The following is a 19,071-nucleotide window of genomic DNA, read 5'->3' as shown; positions in this document are numbered from 1 at the left end:
AGCTGAGAGTGTGCTTACGTCACCACATTTAAAAGCTGTCAGGTGGAGTCTATTGGCAATAACCAGACAACCAGACAACCACTTCCCCAGTCCAGCCGCATCTGATGCTGCCAGGCACTTTCTTAGAAATTTAACATTTCCTACACAGTGGTCAGGACACTTTCTTTGATTTGTTAACTGGTGTCATTTTATAATTTTCTTTGTTTCTAAGATTTTTTTTTTTTAACCAATCAAGTAAATCAAGTAGATTAGAAATACCCTTTCTCCATCTTCTCTATTCTCTTTTGATGGCCTTGGAGGGGCTGTTGCCTTATTTTTCAGGACATTTTACAATCTGCAGTCCCATAGGGCCCTACCCCCTTTTCTATTTCTAGTCCTTTTCTATTCTTGGCAAAAACAGGAGTATTGTTGAAATAAGGTTCTATACAATTGATTGTGTGTGTGTGTGTGCATGTGTGGTTTTAGAAAGAGGCCAGTTAAATTCATCTTTTCCATTTTTAAACCTCATATCGGCATGTCATATGTAATTCGGAACTGTTTGAAATGGAGGCATTCACTGTGTGGGAGGCAAACCGCTTTGGCTAATAGTCTTCCCGAAACTTCTTGCTTTTGTGTCCACACTAATACTATTCTCTTGAACTGGCTGGTTTGGTGGCATCTTATCAAATGATTCATTGGGGACTACAGGAAGGGGGCCGGATGGCCTTCGAACCACTCTTGCGTCGGTTGGCTATTTATCTTCTGTGCAACCGTAAGATCAAATTAGTTTAGATGCTGCTGGTATGTTCCTCTATTAATTTATGAAAATAATGAGGAACAAAAATTTGGAAGATGGGATGAAGAAAAATAATGGCTTATTATAGAGTCTCGGGGAGAAAATAAGAAAGGACAAACAATTTATTTTCACCTCTGCTGGTTTATTGTTTCTGACTTTGAGCTTGTGTCGCAGTTTGATTTCCAGCATGTACACCGGCCATCATGTGAAAATGAGACTCAATTTTCATCACACGTACACCATTGGGATGTTTGCTCCTGACTTTGCTCCTCTCTAAACACTGGGAAAGCTAAAGATAAGTGATCTGAGTTTTCTGCACTTCTCGTGAACCAAGTCGAATTTGTCTAAAAAGTTTCAGGTCTAGCTGACTTTTTGTCAGTGAACCCAACTTTTAGGCTGCATATTAAGTATGTTGTTCTACCCTATTACAAATCTTCTCCTTTTCCTTTTTCCATACGCATGCATAAGCCCTTTTAAGATAAGAATTATGTTCTGGTTTGTGGCAGTTTTAATTTAACAGGATATTAATTGTTAAGCCTGACTATCTACTAAATGTATCTTTTTAAAGGACATAGAGAAATATTTTATCAAACGGCTAAATAATTCCCTCATGCTTGTTAAGATCACATTAGATCAAACCTTCTTCAGGGAAGGTCTTTGGAGAACTGCTTTACTGGCTGAATTTCCAACATAACAGTGTGTATGATCATCAAGTGCCCAAGACCAGTGACTCCAAATGGAGGGCTCCTATTTCTCACAGTGGGTAAATTCAGAAACAAAAACCTCCACCCACAGAGCATGAAGTTTCTTCCTAAAATCTTCCTGCTGATTCTTCCTGTGGTAGGTATGAAATTAACCTGACTTTCAGGTCACAAACATGAAGATGTATGGAGAGTATCAGTAGAAGAGGAAGAAAGACATGAGCCAGACTATCTTGATGGTGTGAGAAGGGGAACGCTAAATGGGTGTGTGGGCCGGCACAGAGTGCAGAGAATTCATGAGATGTGGGAGGAATTCTATGTTCCATACACATTGCACCATATGTAATCTCCAGCTGAATAAAGATGATGGATGGTCACAGAGACATCCAGTTCATTGGCTCATTGAAAAGCAGTTCTGATAACCAAGTGGGGCCAGATGGAGAGAGGTCTCTTTCCAGTAGAACAAAGAGTATTTCCCATTCAGCTGGAAATGGCTTCCTAATTCTTTTTCTCCACCTCTAAAATAAGGTACTAGTTAGATCCAAAAACAGGATACTTGAGTAGCCAATGGAAAGCACGCATGGTTTTAACAGCAAAACAGTATTTGTCACTATTAAAAAATGTCGATTTCTTTAAGAACCACAGGTAGACATATGTACAGGTAGACACAGGTACACATGATAATTTTCATAACAGGAAATAATCTATATTTCAGAAACTGATGATTCGTTCCTCAAATCTGTTCTGACCTTCTTCCTTGAAATAAGAACCCTAACATTTAGCAGTTATTAGAGCCATCCTGATTTAAAAAACATATTCTCCATGTGTGACTTGTGACTTCAAGCCAGTGACATGAAAAGCTCAGAGTTCTATGGAAATGAGAGGAAATACACTGGGTATGCTCTGTTCACCCTTCCAAATCAATTCTATACCCTTCTCCATCATGCTTTCTTCCCTGGAAAATGGAATTCTATAGAATACATCAGTGGGCTCTCTTGATCTCTGACTTCCATTTGGGCCCATCCAAGGAGACACGAAGAGGAGACTCTCAAGGATGGGAGGGCAGAAAGTTTGGGATACTACTAACTCTAACATTATCAAATGTATTAATGACAAATTTGCAGCTCTTTTTGTCTTCAGGATATATTCAATGAGAGATTTACATTCAAAGTAGTTGGACTTAAAGTAATATGAAAAAAAAATTCTTCTGTTTGTGCCAGGATATAAGTTGGCATGCTGTATTTAAGCCTTCTGTATGATGGCCCTTAATGATAGCTAAAGCTCTCTCTGTATATGCAGATACCTACTCCTCCATCTCCCTGTCCCTTCAAGTCTACCCGTGATAACAACTCTCCCAGTTGATAGTCCCAGGTAACCAGTTACTTTCCTCCTGGTTTTGCTCACTCTTGTCAATAATCCTTTTATTATAGCTGCTCACTTAACCTCATTTGAGTATATCATTAGGGCTGCGTAATTGCCCTCCTCAATTTTTCTTCCCAATGGCTGGAATGCAGACATGATGACTAGGGCTAGGGCAACCATCTTGGACCATATGGAAGGAAGCAATGGATGGTAAAGCAGAAAGCTAAGAAGGACCCTTAGTCTTTGATGACCATGGACTAATGCATCAGCTCCTATTTAAATCTCTAGTTGTTTTTTTACACTTAGTCCTGTCCCTGAATGTCCTCTTAGTCACCACTGCTCATGTACCTCAAGGTCTATTTCTTCAATACTAGACATCTCCACTTACTTAGTGGAAGCCTCCTTAGCCCTGGAGTGGTAAGTCCCCATTTGGTCTCTGACCCTACAGGGCAAATTGGCCTTGTGGCCTTTCCTGCTTCCATAGTCACAAATAGGAAGTGAAATAAAGCCCTCTCTGCGCTTAGATTTCCCCCTGATTTACCTAAAATACCTTCCTTTCCAGGACCTCTTCCTCTACTTACAGTTTCTTCTTCCCATAATCCATTGAGACTGGAAGGAACTGGCAGAGTTCCTTTGCCTTACATGGTACCCGCAATTTTCTCTACTATATAGCTTATAGTAGGGTTCCATGACTAAGCTAGCTAGGCCTTGTGTGCAAATGGGAAAGTAAAGAAATTTAGAAACTCTAACTGATCATCTTGCAATATACTCAGAAAATATTCCAGTCTTCCAGTCAAAGAGCAATCCCCGTTTCTTCGAAAACACCAAAGCCCACTGCTTTAGTTGGTGTAGAGACCCGAGGGCAATAGAATTTAGATAGGAAGTTGTATCGGAAAACATTTAATAGGAAGTGATCCAATTGTATTAATATCCCCGGAGGCAAGCTCAGTGCCTAGCTGCACTTTATTGAGTGACTATATGACCACCAACCATCAGACAGTGAGCATAGAACTTGGGACACAAGAACCAATGGTCACTCTCTTTAGAAGCTTAGGACCTATTTGGGAAGACAGCTGCTAAATGACCAAATGGCAGAAGCTGCTTTAAAACTGTGCCTCTCAAAATTAATGTTCATAGGAGTCATCTGGGGATCCTGTTAAACCTCAGACTAATTCAGTAGAGCTAGAATGGAGCCAGGGAATTTGCAACTCTAACACACCTTCACAGGATGCCGATACTGCGAGAACATGAACCTCATTCTGGGAACAAAGTTAAAGAGGACCAGGGAAAGCAAGGCTTGGCACAGAAAGAGAGGATTGAATTGAACCCTTAAAAAAAGGAGAGAGAGAGAGAGAGAGTAGAAGAGGGAGAAGAGAGAACATACAGAGAAAAAGAGAGAAACAAAGAAAATGAATGAGGCAGTCCCGATGGGAGGTGGTGTGAACAAATGTTTGGAGGCAGGACTATCTCCAACATGCCAGATGGTTGGTAAGCAGACCAACGGGAAAAGAGCAGGTAAGGAGACTGGAGGGGAAGGGAGAACAACAGACGTGAATTGGGTGAACCTCACAGACAGGCTCCGTCAGCAATGTGATCAGGTTAAAGGCCATCAATAGACTTTTGATGTCTTAGCAACACCATGCACAGGATGTATTGACCTGGTATAGACAGAATCCATACCAAGAAGCCCAGTTGGCCAAGGACTTCCTCTTAGCCAGGCTAAGGGAGAGGGCTTCTAGCTTCCCAGAGGAGAAAAGGAAATCAAGTCCCGCTGTGGTTCTTTAGCACCCGTCTTTCCCCCTCCCACGTGACCACACAGCATTAGTAAATTACTTGCATTTTGAAGTCATAGTGACAGCCATCCCCCATAAATCCATTCCTGGTGCTTCTCTTCTCTTCGCTTGAAATATCCAGAAGACAGCCAGGAGGACAGGAGAGAGCTTAGAGTTCTCTGTACGGAAGAACAATACTCAGTTGTAAATCTAAATCCAGGCCATTTTGATCAAAAACACAGGAAACACTTGTCAGTATTGCTACCCAGTCTTTTCCACTAAGAGACGGCAGGCAGTTGGCCACCAGTGATTGAAAGAAGTCAGGTAGTTTTGTTTTTAGCTCAGTACAGAAGGGGGGAGAGATCCAACCTGTTTACAGCGGAAAGTCTGTTCTCACAAAGCCCTGAAGACCACTGTCTTGTGTTGGAGGCATTTGCGACCTCTCACACCCGGAGACGAGATGACAGAGGACTTCACCTGCTTTCGGCTGGACCACTGCTGAGGACTGGAGGGTATGTTGTTTCCATTTGGTACAGCTGAAAAGTCAATGTTCCTTACCAGTCTGAAATTCAGCTGCCAAGGTTTGCTCTCCAAAACAATGCTGGTTACCGGTCTGCTGAAAAATCTGAATGTCCAAGAGGTTCTTCTGTTTATGTCCCCTTCTTACTTTGCCAAGAACCCTCCCCAGTCTCATTCTCTTTGGGTATCATCCCTCCTCCCCTTACCCTTTTCCTTTTTTTTTTTTTCAGAGAAAATAATTCAATAATACGGAAAACTAGATGCATTGCTGCTATGAGGATTGTAATTGGCAATCTCCAGATTTAACCTTGAACCCGAACTCAGCCCCTACCTGCCATTGGAGGAGGTCATTGAGAGGACATGACAACCAGGTGATGCTTGTGCTAGACCCTGGCAACTGGAGGCTCCTTTCTCCCTCCCCTGTCCTTGGAATATATGTTCTGCCTGCTGCTTCCCCAGTGGGAACCATTTCCAAAGACGCAGCCTTGAGTGAGTAATGCAGTGTTGAGACCACCTGGAAAAAACTGTGTAGGTGACTGGATCCTTGGTAAGGCCTCTAGAGAAACTCTGAAGATTCTGGTTGGCTGTTGTGGAGATCTACTTACCCTGCTGCCTCCCAAGATAAGCCTCACATGTAAATTCCCTTGCTTCTTAAAACCATCACCCACCAATCCGGAGAGGTCTGCCCCTTTTTTTGGTGGTCTCTCCCCATCCTTCTCTTACAGGACCAGTTTCAGATTTTTTTTTTAAGATTTTATTTATTTATTTGAGAGAGAGAGATCACAAGTAGGCAGAGAGGCAGGCAGAGAGAGAGAGGAGGGAAGCAGGCTCCCTGCTGAGCGGAGAGCCCCATGTGGGCCTTGATCCCAGGACCCTGAGTTCATGACCTGAGCCAAAGGCAGAGGCTTAACCCACTGAGCCACCCAGGCGCCCTCAGTTTCAGATTTCACCCCTGGTAAATCTTCAAGTTCACAAGCCTGTAACCTCAGACTTGTACTCAGGTCTCCCACGTGGTTCACGGATCACCTCTGCCATTGCACCTGCTGTCAGTCCCACTCCGAAGAGGGCACCCTTGACAGCTCACATCTTCCCCTTGCCCTTCCAGCTGCTGTACTGGGTAGTTGTGTTACTTGGGAGAGGACAAAAGAAGCAGAGACGGGAAGAGGAGCTGAAAGTCCTCAAATTAACACCTGAAAGTAGACAGGATGGGCACCTTCTTCCCTGATACAATCAAGGTTCATGAGAGCTTCCAGATGAATCCTTCAACGGTCTGCTCTCCTGTGAGCAGACTGACTCGAGAATAACCTAACACATTAACTACACACACTCTTTGCTGGTATTGCTTTGTCATGGTAGCTAACACCAGACATAGGCTTCCAAGGGACGAGGACATAGGAGACGTAAGTTTTGTCTGTGAATGAAACTCACATGAGGACGCAGTGTCGGTAAAAAAGGAGGAAGGGTCAAAGCGTAAAAGAAAACCTTGCAGAAGACAGACTACTAGAATTCAGGAAATAGATTCCTCCCAATTCAGTGATTACTGACATACAAAAATCTATACATTTTATACAAGATCCTGGTGTCCCCTTCAGAACCTTTCTGCTATCACTTTCCTTAGTCAATATATTTCAAAGGTAAAGGAGGTCCTTTTTATATACCGCTCACTGCATATGTCCCTTGCTTCCTGCTGCTTCTGCTAATCATGTCTGGGTTTGCCTGTCTACCACAGGGCCAGCCTGAGAACATAAAAGAGCTGGGGAGGAGTAAGGGACAGCTGATCAAATGTCCCCGGGATGGAGACGACCAGGCCTGAAGAGAAGGGCTGTTTGGGAAGGAGAAATGGAAGGCAGTGGAGAAACACTCACTCCTACTGTGATGACGAAAACCCCCATGTTAGAGTCAAACAAACTTGGAATTAATGACCACCTGACTTGAGAATTTGAATGCACCCCCAGAGTCACTGAGACCTCAAATCCTACCACTTGCTCTCATGCCCTTGACAGCTGATGGATCGTAACACGGTCCACATCTGGGTATCTCTTGTCCTAAAGAAGAGTTTCCTGATGCCGCTGTGTAAAAATTATAAAGCACCATGCACCTGCAGTTTCAACTTTACATCTAATATCAAATCTAAAATCCAAAAATAAACTGTAGTATATCAAAAAGTCACTCGCTCAAACCCAAACGATGGAGCTTGAGTTACTAAATAAAGACACTCACTTTATCTTGCTCACGCTGATGTCCAAGAGGGTTGTTAAGGCTTATATTTAGAACCTTTTAAATCTGGGATGTAAAGACAGAAAAGCTCTGCTTTCCCCCAAACCACTTCCTCAGCTCAAAATATTAGCTATTATTCAACTCTACTCCCCTCCAGTAAAACTAAAAATGTATAGATAATAAAGAAGAAATATCTTTAGTCCCATCTTTGAATCAATTTGGTTCTAGGAAATATTCTGCCAAAACAACAACAACAACAAAAAAAAACCCTTGCTTAGTACATATACTTCATAGATCCTGGAAAATATCTAAAATAAAACAAAATTAAATGAGTTTATTGAAGGCTCTCCCCCAAATTATTAATAAGCAAATGTTCTTTGGTTTCCAAGGCATTTGATGTTGCTCTCCATTTTTAGGAAATTTTAACACATATTTTCCTTTTTTTTTTTTTAAAGATTTTATTTATTTATTTGAGAGAGAGACAGTGAGAGAGAACATGAGAGGCGAGAAGGTCAGAGGGAGAAGCAGACTCCCCGTGGAGCTGGGAGCCTGATGCGGGACTCGATCCCAGGACTCCAGGATCATGACCTGAGCCAAAGGCAGTTGCTCAACCAACTGAGCCACCCAGGCGCCCCCATATTTTCCTTTTGAAACCAATCATTGGTAACAAGAAAGAAGGAGGTCATGAGAAAGGAGGGATGGGGATCCTGCCAACTGAAACAATGTGAATGGACCTCGATGGCATCAATAAATGGAATTACTTGAATTATTTAAAAAATCCATTTTGACTCACTGGCGTTGTATACTCTACATTCTTTTGGTGCTTTTTCTGGGCATACTAGTACACATCCCTAACTCTCAAAGTTACTGAACTACTTCACGTAAAACATAGAAACTTTGAAATCACATAAGTTTTTTGAATCCTGGCAAACTTTGTGCCACAGTGTTTGTACATTTAATACTTAAGTGCATTTTAAAACCACAAACAATGTTATGATGATTTGTTTTAAAGAGTCCTATTTATTTTTTAAAAATTAAATTGAAAAAATAATATTTTATGTTTACTAAGACATGGCCATCTGATCCTCTATTCCTTCCCAAAGACCAATGTTTTCTTCTTATATCATTTCCCTTCAGACTAAAGAAATTCTGATAGCATTTGTTGTATTGAAGTTCTGTCAGCAGTGAACTCTCTTAGATTTCTTTAATCTGAAAGGGTTATTTTATCTTCTTTATTGAAAAATCACTTTTTGTTGGACATTGAACCCTGGATTGCCATGTCTTGTGTTGTTTTATTTTGTTTTGTTTCGATACTTTAAAATGCCATTCTATTGTTTTTTGTCTTTATGTTTTCTGATGAGTAGCTTGAGCTCATTAGAATTGCTGTACTTCTATATATGTATTATTTTTACTCTGCCTACTTTCAAGATTTTCTCCTTGTTTTTTAAAATCCATTTACTGGGCGCCTGGGTGACTCAGTGGGTTGAGCAGCTGCCTTCAGCTCAAGTCATGACCTCAGGGTCCTGGGTTCGAACCCTGTGTCAGGCTCCCTGCTCAGCAGGGAGTCTACCTCTCCTTCTGGCCCTCCACCACCTTATATGCTCTTTCTCTCAAATAAATATAATCTTTTTAAAAACCCATGTACTATGATGTGACTAGACAGTGTTGAACTTCTTGAATGTGTAAATTTTGTCTTTTGTCAAATATGGGAATTTTGGCTAATTTCTATTTTTATGTGTTCAAGTTCTCCATTTTGCCAATTAAGTCCATTATTTAAAAAAAAAAAAAACTCAGACACTCTATTATTTCAGTTCTAGTATTTTCATTTGGTTACTTTTATATTTTCTATTTCTATGCTGAGAATTCTTATCTTTTCTCTTACTATGAGAATATTTTCCTTTGCCTCATTGGACATAATTATAGGAGCTCACTTAAAGTCTTTCCTGACAATTCCAACATCTGGGGTATCCTGTGGTTTGTCCATAAATAACCTTTTATGGGTGGCACTTCCTTGGTTGGTTGGTTGGTTTGTTGGTTAGTTGGTTTGTTGTTTAATCATTTTGAGTCACGTTCTGGACATGATGGATGTGATATTGTGGAGTCTACGGACTTGGTAATATTTTCCAGAATAATGTTAATTATTTATAATTTATTATAATATAATATACAATTATGTTATAATTATATAATATATTTTATATATAATATACACTATATATTACAACATACTATCAACACTATTAATATTAATATAACATTAATACAATAATTAATATATTTATGTTATTATAGTAAAGCAAAATATTATTATCTTAATATAATAATACAATAAAAATTAATTAGTACAATAATAATAATACATTTGATATTATAAAATTAGTATTATTATATTAATGTTAATTAGTGGGAAGTGTTGGTTATATTCAGATTAAAAACAGTCTCACCTCAGCTTCCCTGCACCAAGTCACAGCCTGCCTGAGGGTAAGTCTGTAAAACCAGAAAATGCTCCTATGTCTTTTCCCAAGTGTTAACTCCTCTCCAAAGTCTGCCTTCCTTGCTTCATTTTCTAGAGCCTTTGTTGTTGTTGTTGTTTTTGTATTTTGCCCACATGTGTAGTCTGTGGGACTGTTCTATTAGGACATCCTCTCATCGTACTGGAAGTAGAACCACCTAGGGGCTCACTAGAAAAGTCCTAAATAATCCCTAGAAATAGGGTGTAAATGTATGGTAGGGAAGGGAGTAAGAAGTTAGGTCATAACCATATCAATAATGTGTGAGTCTTCCCAGAGAGTGGTAAGAAAATGTCAAGATCAGGGAAATTAAGAATCGTTCTCAAGGATGTCTAATAAACATCAGTCTCACAGATCCATTTCCCTTCCATGCACGAGCCATGTGATTATTTCTAGAATAATTTACTAAGTGCTTTCAGTACAAAGAAAAAAAAAATAGCAGGGGTTGGTGCCCTATTCAGCCTACATAAGCCAGCACCCACATTCCTTTGCCTCCTGTGCCCAACACCCAGCAGACTGGGGAAAGTGAGTCATCAAAGCTTCCAGGAGCATCACCAAAAGACCGGCTTCCCTCGGTGTACAAACACCACAGCTCCCTCGCCCTGGGGCGCTAACTCAGTGGCATCTGCTCTTTACTGAAGCTTCTCAACCCATAAGTTGTGAGGTACCAGTTTTTTGCTTGTTTCTGACCCATGTTCTTATAAAATGCAATAAAAACTGTATGTATATCAGCAATGTAAACTTGCTATAAGAGCTTATGAATATTGGGAGCACCTGGGTGGCTCAGTTGGTTAGGTGGCTCTTGTTTCAGCTCAGGTCATGATCTCAGGGTCGTGAGATCGGGCCCCACGTTGGGCCCTGCAACCAACACAGAATCTGCTTGAGATTCTCTCTCTCCCTCCCCTTCTGCACCCCCCCCCACAAGTCTCTCTAAAATAAATAAATAAATAAAATATTTCTTAAAAAAGCCTATAAATGCTGTATCTTAACTTCTGGGCTTGCTGTTGACTTACTGTGACTTATTGTCACAAATGGTTTATAAGGTAACACCAGCTACAGTTGCTCACTCTAGTAACTGGTTTCATAAGCACAGCCTTTATTGGCTTTATTTCCTTCCCTATCTCTCTTCTCCACTTCCCTACTGGTGTTTTCTGGGCTCATCTCCCAAATAAACTCCTTCTTCTCAAATGCTCGCCCCCAGTCTGCTTCTAGAAGAATCCGACCTAAGTCATGAGAAAAATCCAGCTATACTATTAAATGTAACACTAATTGGAGTGGTTAGTACTGAGTCAATAAACAAAACAAAATGTTCTCTTTTGCTCAATGAAAAAGAAACTCATAAACTTTGGATGTTGAGCCACTGACTAGAAGAATCTTTGAAGTTGAAAGAAGAAAGAAACTAAAAACAAACGTGACTCAAACCCATAATTTCATTCCAGAGTCAGGCAAAATCTGATCTCAGAATTCTGATTATATGCTGCTACCATCCATCTGGTGAAAGGATGCCATTTTCTTTGTGAGTCAAGTGATTTGATGATTTCTTTCATAATGTCACTGTAGGGTCATCAAAACAGTAACTTTTATTTTCCCTTTGGCTTAAATAGTGACTTGTAATTGAACATGAAATGTTTCTACATTAGTTAAAATAAACACAGTCCTTTTCTTTTTGTCCTAAAATGACCTGCTTTATCCTGATGCTTGGCTATAATCCTTCAGTTGGGAAAAGAATGAGCTTAAGGGCCATAGAGAAAAGAAAAAAAATCTAATTTGGTTTTGAGTTTTTAGAGGAAGAGTGACCAGGATGAGTTACTGGCATAGAAGCTATCTTCTTTTTAGTAATGAGGTGTATTATATAAGAAAACTCAGCAAGAAGTCAGCATCATGTAATGGAAATTATATGGCTTTTGAGTCTTAATCTGAACTGCTCTGGCTGGCATTCTGATCTTGCCAGTTACTAAGTATGTGATGTGTGCAAGTTTCTATAATGGATTTAGTGATTAAATCTATCTCTTAGGGATATTGGAATTTAAATGATACAATGATGTATTTGAAAATGATGTATTTGGCTCAGTCAAAGACATAAAGAAGTCAAAAATTATTTCAATACCTAGTTCAACTCTGGTTTTTAGAGTTGGGAAAAACAACATGAAAGAGAAAATATCCCATGACACTGGGGGTTGAAGAGTAGTATTGAAGTAAAGATGAGAATAGTCTCATGTTGTTTATCATTGTTCTATGAGATAAAATTTACCAATTCAAATTCCCTTTTCTCTTACAACCAGAAGGGACCTAGCTTAAATGGAGGACAGCACACTGAACAGGAACCTCTCTGGCTTTCTTTGATTGCGCTCTGTGGGATGAAATGAAGCTCGGGAAAAAAGAAAATCAAAGTAATGTCGACTGCATATGAGGCCACAAGGACACTCAATGTAACCATATCATAAATCATCAAAGAAAAATGCCAGGGAAGATCTATGCTTGCAAGACAGCTTGCCTCATTTAATATATCTAATGCTGCCGTAATAGCGACTCGTTCGGCCCCCTTTCCCTTTGTTCAGTGGTAATTGTCCTTCTGCTGGACCATTCATCTCTCGCCGAGTTGTCTCCTGACTGGGAGATGTGTACTACTGGCCCTGAATTATGGGTCCTCAGCCTGGAAAAGCCTACGTTTCGGTTGGGTGGTGTTCAAAGTTAAAGTGAAGAGCGGCCACAAGTGCAGAAGGAGAAAAAATGACCCTTGGTGAGGTTGGCTGAAGAAAAGAATGGATGTTGATAAAAATCCCTTCACTTCCTACTGGGCTTCTTTAGCAAAGAATAAATAATGAAAGAACCAGTTTGGGAGAATAATTAAAAGATGATGCCAGTGATGTAAAAAGTCAGGAGGAGCCCAACTGCACTGTTACCGTCCATCCACAATCATCATTCGGTCCCAGTGAGATCCTCATAATGTAGTTTGAAGTCAGTGAATGAAAATGTCAAGTGTATTTTCATCTGAAGTCGGTGTCCTAAAAGCAATGAACAACCTTCGAAATTCCTTAGGAATTTTGGCAAATCCACTAGGACTACTCACAGCCATGAAGAAGTACTGGAACTTTAAAAGCTTTAGTCCTTCTCAAGTTGGTAACTAAATCTCCCATAGGAGATCTATTCACACACAAAAGAGATTAACAGATTTAGCTGTGAATTTGAGAGGAAAAAAATGAGCAAAATACAAAGGCTCAGCCCGAATAAAAATTATGTGTGAGTAAAAATAGAATAAGCAGCATTAGTATTCTGACTTTACTTCACACACTCCTTACGAGTCCTTCAGAAATAAACACACAAAGAAACATTCCAAGAACACAAGGGATCCAGTGTAAATCTACAAAAGGAAAAAAATTAGAAGCAAAGAGCAGAAAGAATTACAAAAGGATTAGATACGCACCCGGGGTAACTGGTTAGGAGCAGCAGGTATAATAAATATCTTTCTTGATGAGGTGCTCGGTCCAACCTTTTCCTTGATTTGTAGTTACAACAGCAAGACTGATTTCCTTATTCTCATGCACAGCGGTATGCGATACAAAGATAAAACCCAACTTTTCAGAGACTAGAACACAGGCCGTCTCTCCAGAACATTCACTTTATCTTCCAAAGGGCTGGGGCAACAGCATCAGAAAGCCAAGCAATCCTCAGAGGAGCTGAAGGAATTCAAGCTCCCTTTAAAATTCATGCAACAACTCCTGAATTTTTTTTGACTATTCAAGTGGTTCCATCCAAATTCTCTTTTCCTGTTGGGTTGAATCCGTTTGAATTGATAGTGGAGTTAATCTTCACAAGTCAGAACGGGTGCTCTGCAAGGGGTGCAACCTAGGGTTTCATGCCTACTCTTGGCCCCCCTTCTTCTTTTAAAAGACACACCTGGCCCCCTTGTTGGAAAGCCAGTGGAGGAATTCCTTCTGTCCCATTAGAACGGAAGCTGAGATGGAGCCTTGTTACCGGTAGCTTGCAGTAAAGTAGGATGCTGATGGACCAAATGCAACAAACCCCAAATGAGACAGTCCCCCTTGGGTGGCCCTTGGGTGCAAAGGTCAGCCCTTTAGCCTCGCCTACCTCTGAAATCTTTGTCATACGTACAGTCACATGCCTGACCTTTGGGTCACAAGTCTGCATTATTTCTGGTTCTCAGGATGCCGCATTTTCCAACCTCATGTAGAAAGTCCTGGCACACTGGCTATAATTTTTGGCACATTCTAGATACAATGACATGGATGTAGAGGCAAAACATGTACATAGAGGGAAGACTCCAGAGCTCTGTTCAGGCGGGTAGGAGACAAACCCATGACGGAGTGGTTTGCTTTTTAGTTCATAGCCCATAGTTCTTTTCAAAGTCTCAGTCCCATCCTCAATGAAGACAAAAAGCCATGGAACACAGAAGCTATGCCTTGGAGATCTTCACACTGGCAAGCCCCCGTTCTTGTCAACCTTGATTTAATTCTTTGGCCCCATCTATGATCTAGCTCTTCATACCTCTATCTGCATGGCTACTAGAAGGAATCAGTGGGATCTCTTGCATTTTCTTGACATGCTTCAAGACCTTTGCTATTTTTTTTTTTAAGCTCCTGTGTTCCTCTATTCCCCCTGAAAATCGATATAGTTGCTCTTTTGATTTTTTAATTTGCACCCTCCCCTTGGGCACTAATTCTATAAAGTACATGTGAAAACTCCAAAGAGGAAAAAATGCTACAGAATTCATGTGGGACTTCCTGGGGAACCCACTGAGCTAAGATCATTCCCAGCTTTCCAGAATGAGAAATAATTAAAAATTAATACTGCAGTTTAGAAAGAGAACGAGCAGAATAAGAATGTTTCTGAGCTAAGAGACATTCTGGGCTTCTTGTTCCACAATAATTCTTTTATAGACAAGGCATGCGGGGCCAAAAATAAAGGCTTGTTCCCGGATATGTGTCAGACCCTTCTAAGTGACAAGATGGGTCATAATTTTAATGAATATTGTGACACACCCATCAATTATCCTCAGATGTGAAGGTGACCCTGTGAGTGTACAAAGCCAGAGAAAGGGTAATTTCAGCTCGTGAATTCCTGCACACCTGTCTTCTGCTGTTGTCAAGAATCGAAATGACCCATACTAGGTAAAATTAATTTAATGTTTAAGAAGAATGTCACCTGCATATTCCAAACACCTTTCATTTGGAACCGCACAGAGAAAATTACAGAGCAACCCACAGTAAAATATGCCATTCAAGTAGAGTAATGGAGAAAGCGAGGGGAAATGCACCTTGGCATTCAGCGCTACCGAAGTTAAAACTGTCGATGGAAACTTGGGTTGTCATGGAAACCTGATGCAAGTGAGTGGCCAGGAAAGCCATCTCTTAGCCATATCCATAGATGGGCTCAGATGCTATTCAGAACAATTAGAACTATCTGGCCAGATGACAGCGATGAGTCTAAAAATTACGACAACGACAACAACAATAAGATTTGAATAATGAAAGTAAAGAAATGAGTACTAGGTCCAGGTAGAGTGGAATGGGAAAAGAATCGACAAGAAAAGAGTAATTAGGACCAGTTGCATGTCCTGATAAAATTAAGTAAAGTTGTCTGGAAAAGGAGGAAAACTGTAGAACAAGTAAAGAATATTCTTTACCTTATTAATCACATTATAATATATTAATTGTTAATATAATTATCTCCCTACAGACCAGGAGCTTCTTTAGAAAGAGACTGTGGCTGTGTTTATCATTCCCCTCCCCCCACCCAACCATGGTGTTCAATCAATGTTTGGTGAATGGTAATAATTGCTACTATTTATTTAAAAGGGACTAAGGTACAGTTGCTGTAGTGAGTTGTATTAATTTGCTAGGGCTGCCATTATAAGCTCGCTCAGGCTGGGTACATTATATAGCAGAGATTTGTCTTCCCATGGTGTGATTTCTCCTAAGGCCTCTCTTTCTGGCTTAGGGATAGCTGCCTTCTTGACATGTCCTCCCATGATCTTCCTTACTGTCTCTTCCTCTTCTTATAAGGACGCTCCGTCTGATTGGATGGAAGCCCTGACCTAAGGGGTCTCGGTGAACCTAGTCAACCCCTTAAAGACCTTATCTCCCAACATGATGGCATTCAGAGCTTGGGGGCAGGGAGGTTGTGACATCAACCTATGGCTTTTAATGTAGACACAACTCAGTCCATAATACCAGCTTCTAGCTTATTTCATTGGAACTGTCGCCACCATATTCGTATAGCTTTTTTGTAGGAGAAGTCATTTGAATCTTGGAAAGGTAGGGTCAGAGGTCAGTGGTGCCACAATTTGGAAGGGGACCAATGGGGATTAAACCCAATTTACTGACCTCAAAGCCCAGTTCTTTACAATGTGTTCCAAAGAATGGATGAAATGGAAGTACTAGAGCTGTACTGGAAAAGTGAAGCTCATAGTATAACATTACCATCATCCTCAAACCAAGGCCAAAGATTTGGTTTAGTCAAGCAGTTTGGTCCCTCAGGGCCCATTTTGTTGTCTTAAATGATCCAGCTCTGTTTACTCCCTCAGTCAGGATCAGGAAATTCTTCCAGGGTCTCAGTGAAAAACCAGAGATCAAGGGCTCCTCAGAAGAGAAACAAGGACACATTGAAGCCAGCCTTGTGTGGTGCAAAGCACGGTGTGGAAATCTGTACAAAAACTAGACTATCTTTTGCCCCTCAGAGCCTGTGGTCTTATGGCGATAAAAACATGCTTTGTTGCTGTTTTTGCCTCCTCTGAGGTGCTCTTATAATCAAAGTGATCTTTGTCCGTTATGAACTCTGCTCATTTCTTCCTGATCGTTCAAATAGAATATCTCTAGAATTTAGCAGCAAAAATGCTGTGTGTTTTCCTGAATTAAGAGAGAGAGGAAAGGCTTTAAAAGGCCATGTGATTACCCTACTAGGAAGTGGTGGTACTTTTTTCCATTGCTAGAGATTTAACACCACCCCCCTGCCCCGGGAAATGGGTAATCAGACAATCACCAGGCCTCTCCCAACTGGAATAGGACTCTAGAGGGTCACATTTAGTTCCGGATACAGAGGGACACCTGGGTGGCTGAGTCGGTTAAGCGTCTGCCTTCAGCTCAGGTAATGATCCCAGGGTCCTGTGGTTGAGTCCAGCATTGGGCTCCTTGCTCAGCAGGGAACCTGCTTCTCTCTCTGCCTCTGCCTGCCACTCTGCCTGCTTGTGTGTGCTTTCTCTCTCTCTATGACAAAAAAAAGAAAGAAAGAAAGAGATGCAGAGATAATCCAATCTCAGCTCCTGATCATAACATGCTCTGTCCTTCTTTGTCTTTTGTGTATTTCTAGAACAAGCCCATTTGTGGAATTCCTCCTCATGGGGAATGAAAGGTCTTTAAGTGGAAAGTTTCTCCTGCAGGCTTAAAGGCACCTAATGTTCATAGATTGATGGGGAATCCCTCATGTTGGGATCCGTGTAGCCCCACAGCCCCCGGCCTTGCTCCTGGCTCCATCAGCAGACCCAACCAATTAACAGGGCATGTTCCTGGAACTCTCGTGCTGATGGCTGGGGCTCTTTCCTTTCTGTGGCTTCACTATTACTCCCCTTCTATGTCCACTAGACTCTCGCATGGGCTCCAGATGGCCAGCTTCCTGGAGCAGAACAGGGAAGGACCCAAGAATTTTCCTCCAATTAATGGCACTGCAGCTCAATGTCAGTTACCTAGCAGATCTCTGCAGAGATCTGCCGCCTCATCCAGCAAGACAGTTTGAAAAATCAGTACATTTTGAGCCGTTCCTAAAAAAACAGTCTTGCTACCTTGCAACTCAGGGCACACAGCACTCAAAGACCTGTAGTGAGACTGTTATAAAGCGTCTGGCCACGGAGGGAGTTAGGTTATAGGCAAGGCCACACAAAGCAGTCCTCAAAGTCTCCTGGAGAGGAGTGACTTGGGACGGACGGGAACAAAGAGAGACGTGCCAAAGGAGAAACAGGGAAGCTCCCAAGGAAATTCTGAAAACTCCAGCACTTACTGACCACAAGCCAAGTTCCAGGCAATGGGGCACAATCTAGCTTCACGCTAACAGAAATCTTGCACGGTCCCTCCATTCCTGGTGCTCAGGGTCTCCTTAGATGCTTAAGAAGGAATCTTTGAAGTTCCATCAAATTATTCCATTCTAAATTTATGAGTTATGTGAGAGGTACATATATATGCACACAGACATATATTCAAGTGTTTCTATACATTGCGTAGAAGTCAAAAAAATGTTTAGAAGTCAAATTTCTTTAAAAGACCGTACTTTTTTTTTTTTTTTTTAAACAGTTCAGCTCTTATGGTTAAGGAAGAGAGAGTGGAAACAGAGCAATGGTTTGATCTTCCCCATTTTATAAGAGAAAGGGAGGATTATGCATCCGTCAAGACGGAAGGAAGACCCTGGGAGCAGAGACCCTCTTGCTTTTCTCTTTCTCGGCGGGTTCAGCTTCAGCTGCCACAGGGCTCGAATCCTGTCTATGACAAATAGGACAGGAACAATTAAATAATTACTATGTCTGCAAGCTCTGCAGAGAAAAAGCGAAACGCTAGGCATCCAAGACACAAAATTGGAATAAAAACGGCTTTCACAGAAATTATAAGGTACATCCTGGGTTTTGTCATCCTGTCCCAGCTACGAGAAGAGACTCCAATGATCCTCAGAGAGAAAGCAAGATGAACGACACTCTCAGCGGCCAGGCCCAGACAGGGTCCCTTAAGAACAAGGACAAGAACCACTTCATGGAGAAATTAAAGTTCCTCTATACAGACTCTGAAGAAGAACTATTAATGCTTTTCTGTTTCTGACAGCCTAGTTCTCGTCTCAAGAGTTCATCTCAATCCTTACTGCTGCTGGCCTTATTTTTCTTCCCCGCCAAGAAAGCTGGATATTTTAAAAGTCATTTCGGACTTGAAGTTAAAGATCTGTCTTCTCCCAAGTTTTTCCTCACTTGTCTCACGTTGTTTTTCTTTAGAAAGGTGGGAGCGGTAAACGTGAGAAAATTACTCAGGACTCTTACAGGTAAGCTTTTTTGTTTTAAATGAATATCGCCTTTAAAAGTGGCACTTCTCCAGGGGAAAAATTGGACTGACAGCATTAGAATTACTAGGGATGATTATCTTAGATAATAATTTAATAAATTTTTATAAATAATATAAATATAAATCATACATCTTTATTGAGATGTAATCCACATACCATGCATT

The 19,071-nt window shown here is 41.0% G+C and overlaps 1 long non-coding RNA gene across 1 annotated transcript in view; it reads right to left on the bottom strand.

Annotated features, from left to right (window-relative positions):
- Positions 1 to 4,733: 4,733 nt before the first annotated feature.
- LOC309845963 overlaps positions 4,734 to 19,071 on the bottom strand; it is a 155,199-nt gene continuing 140,861 nt past the window's right edge. Inside the window, exon 5 of the long non-coding RNA XR_014301627.1 lies at positions 4,734 to 4,789. This is a non-coding gene — a long non-coding RNA (uncharacterized lncRNA). The remainder of the gene's footprint in view (positions 4,790 to 19,071) is intronic.

This window comes from Mustela nivalis (assembly GCF_964662115.1).
Source record: "Mustela nivalis genome assembly, chromosome: 13".
Lineage (NCBI taxonomy): Eukaryota > Metazoa > Chordata > Mammalia > Carnivora > Mustelidae > Mustela > Mustela nivalis.
The sequence above is the reverse complement of the archived record's forward strand: the minus strand, read 5'-3'. Positions and strand labels throughout refer to the sequence as shown.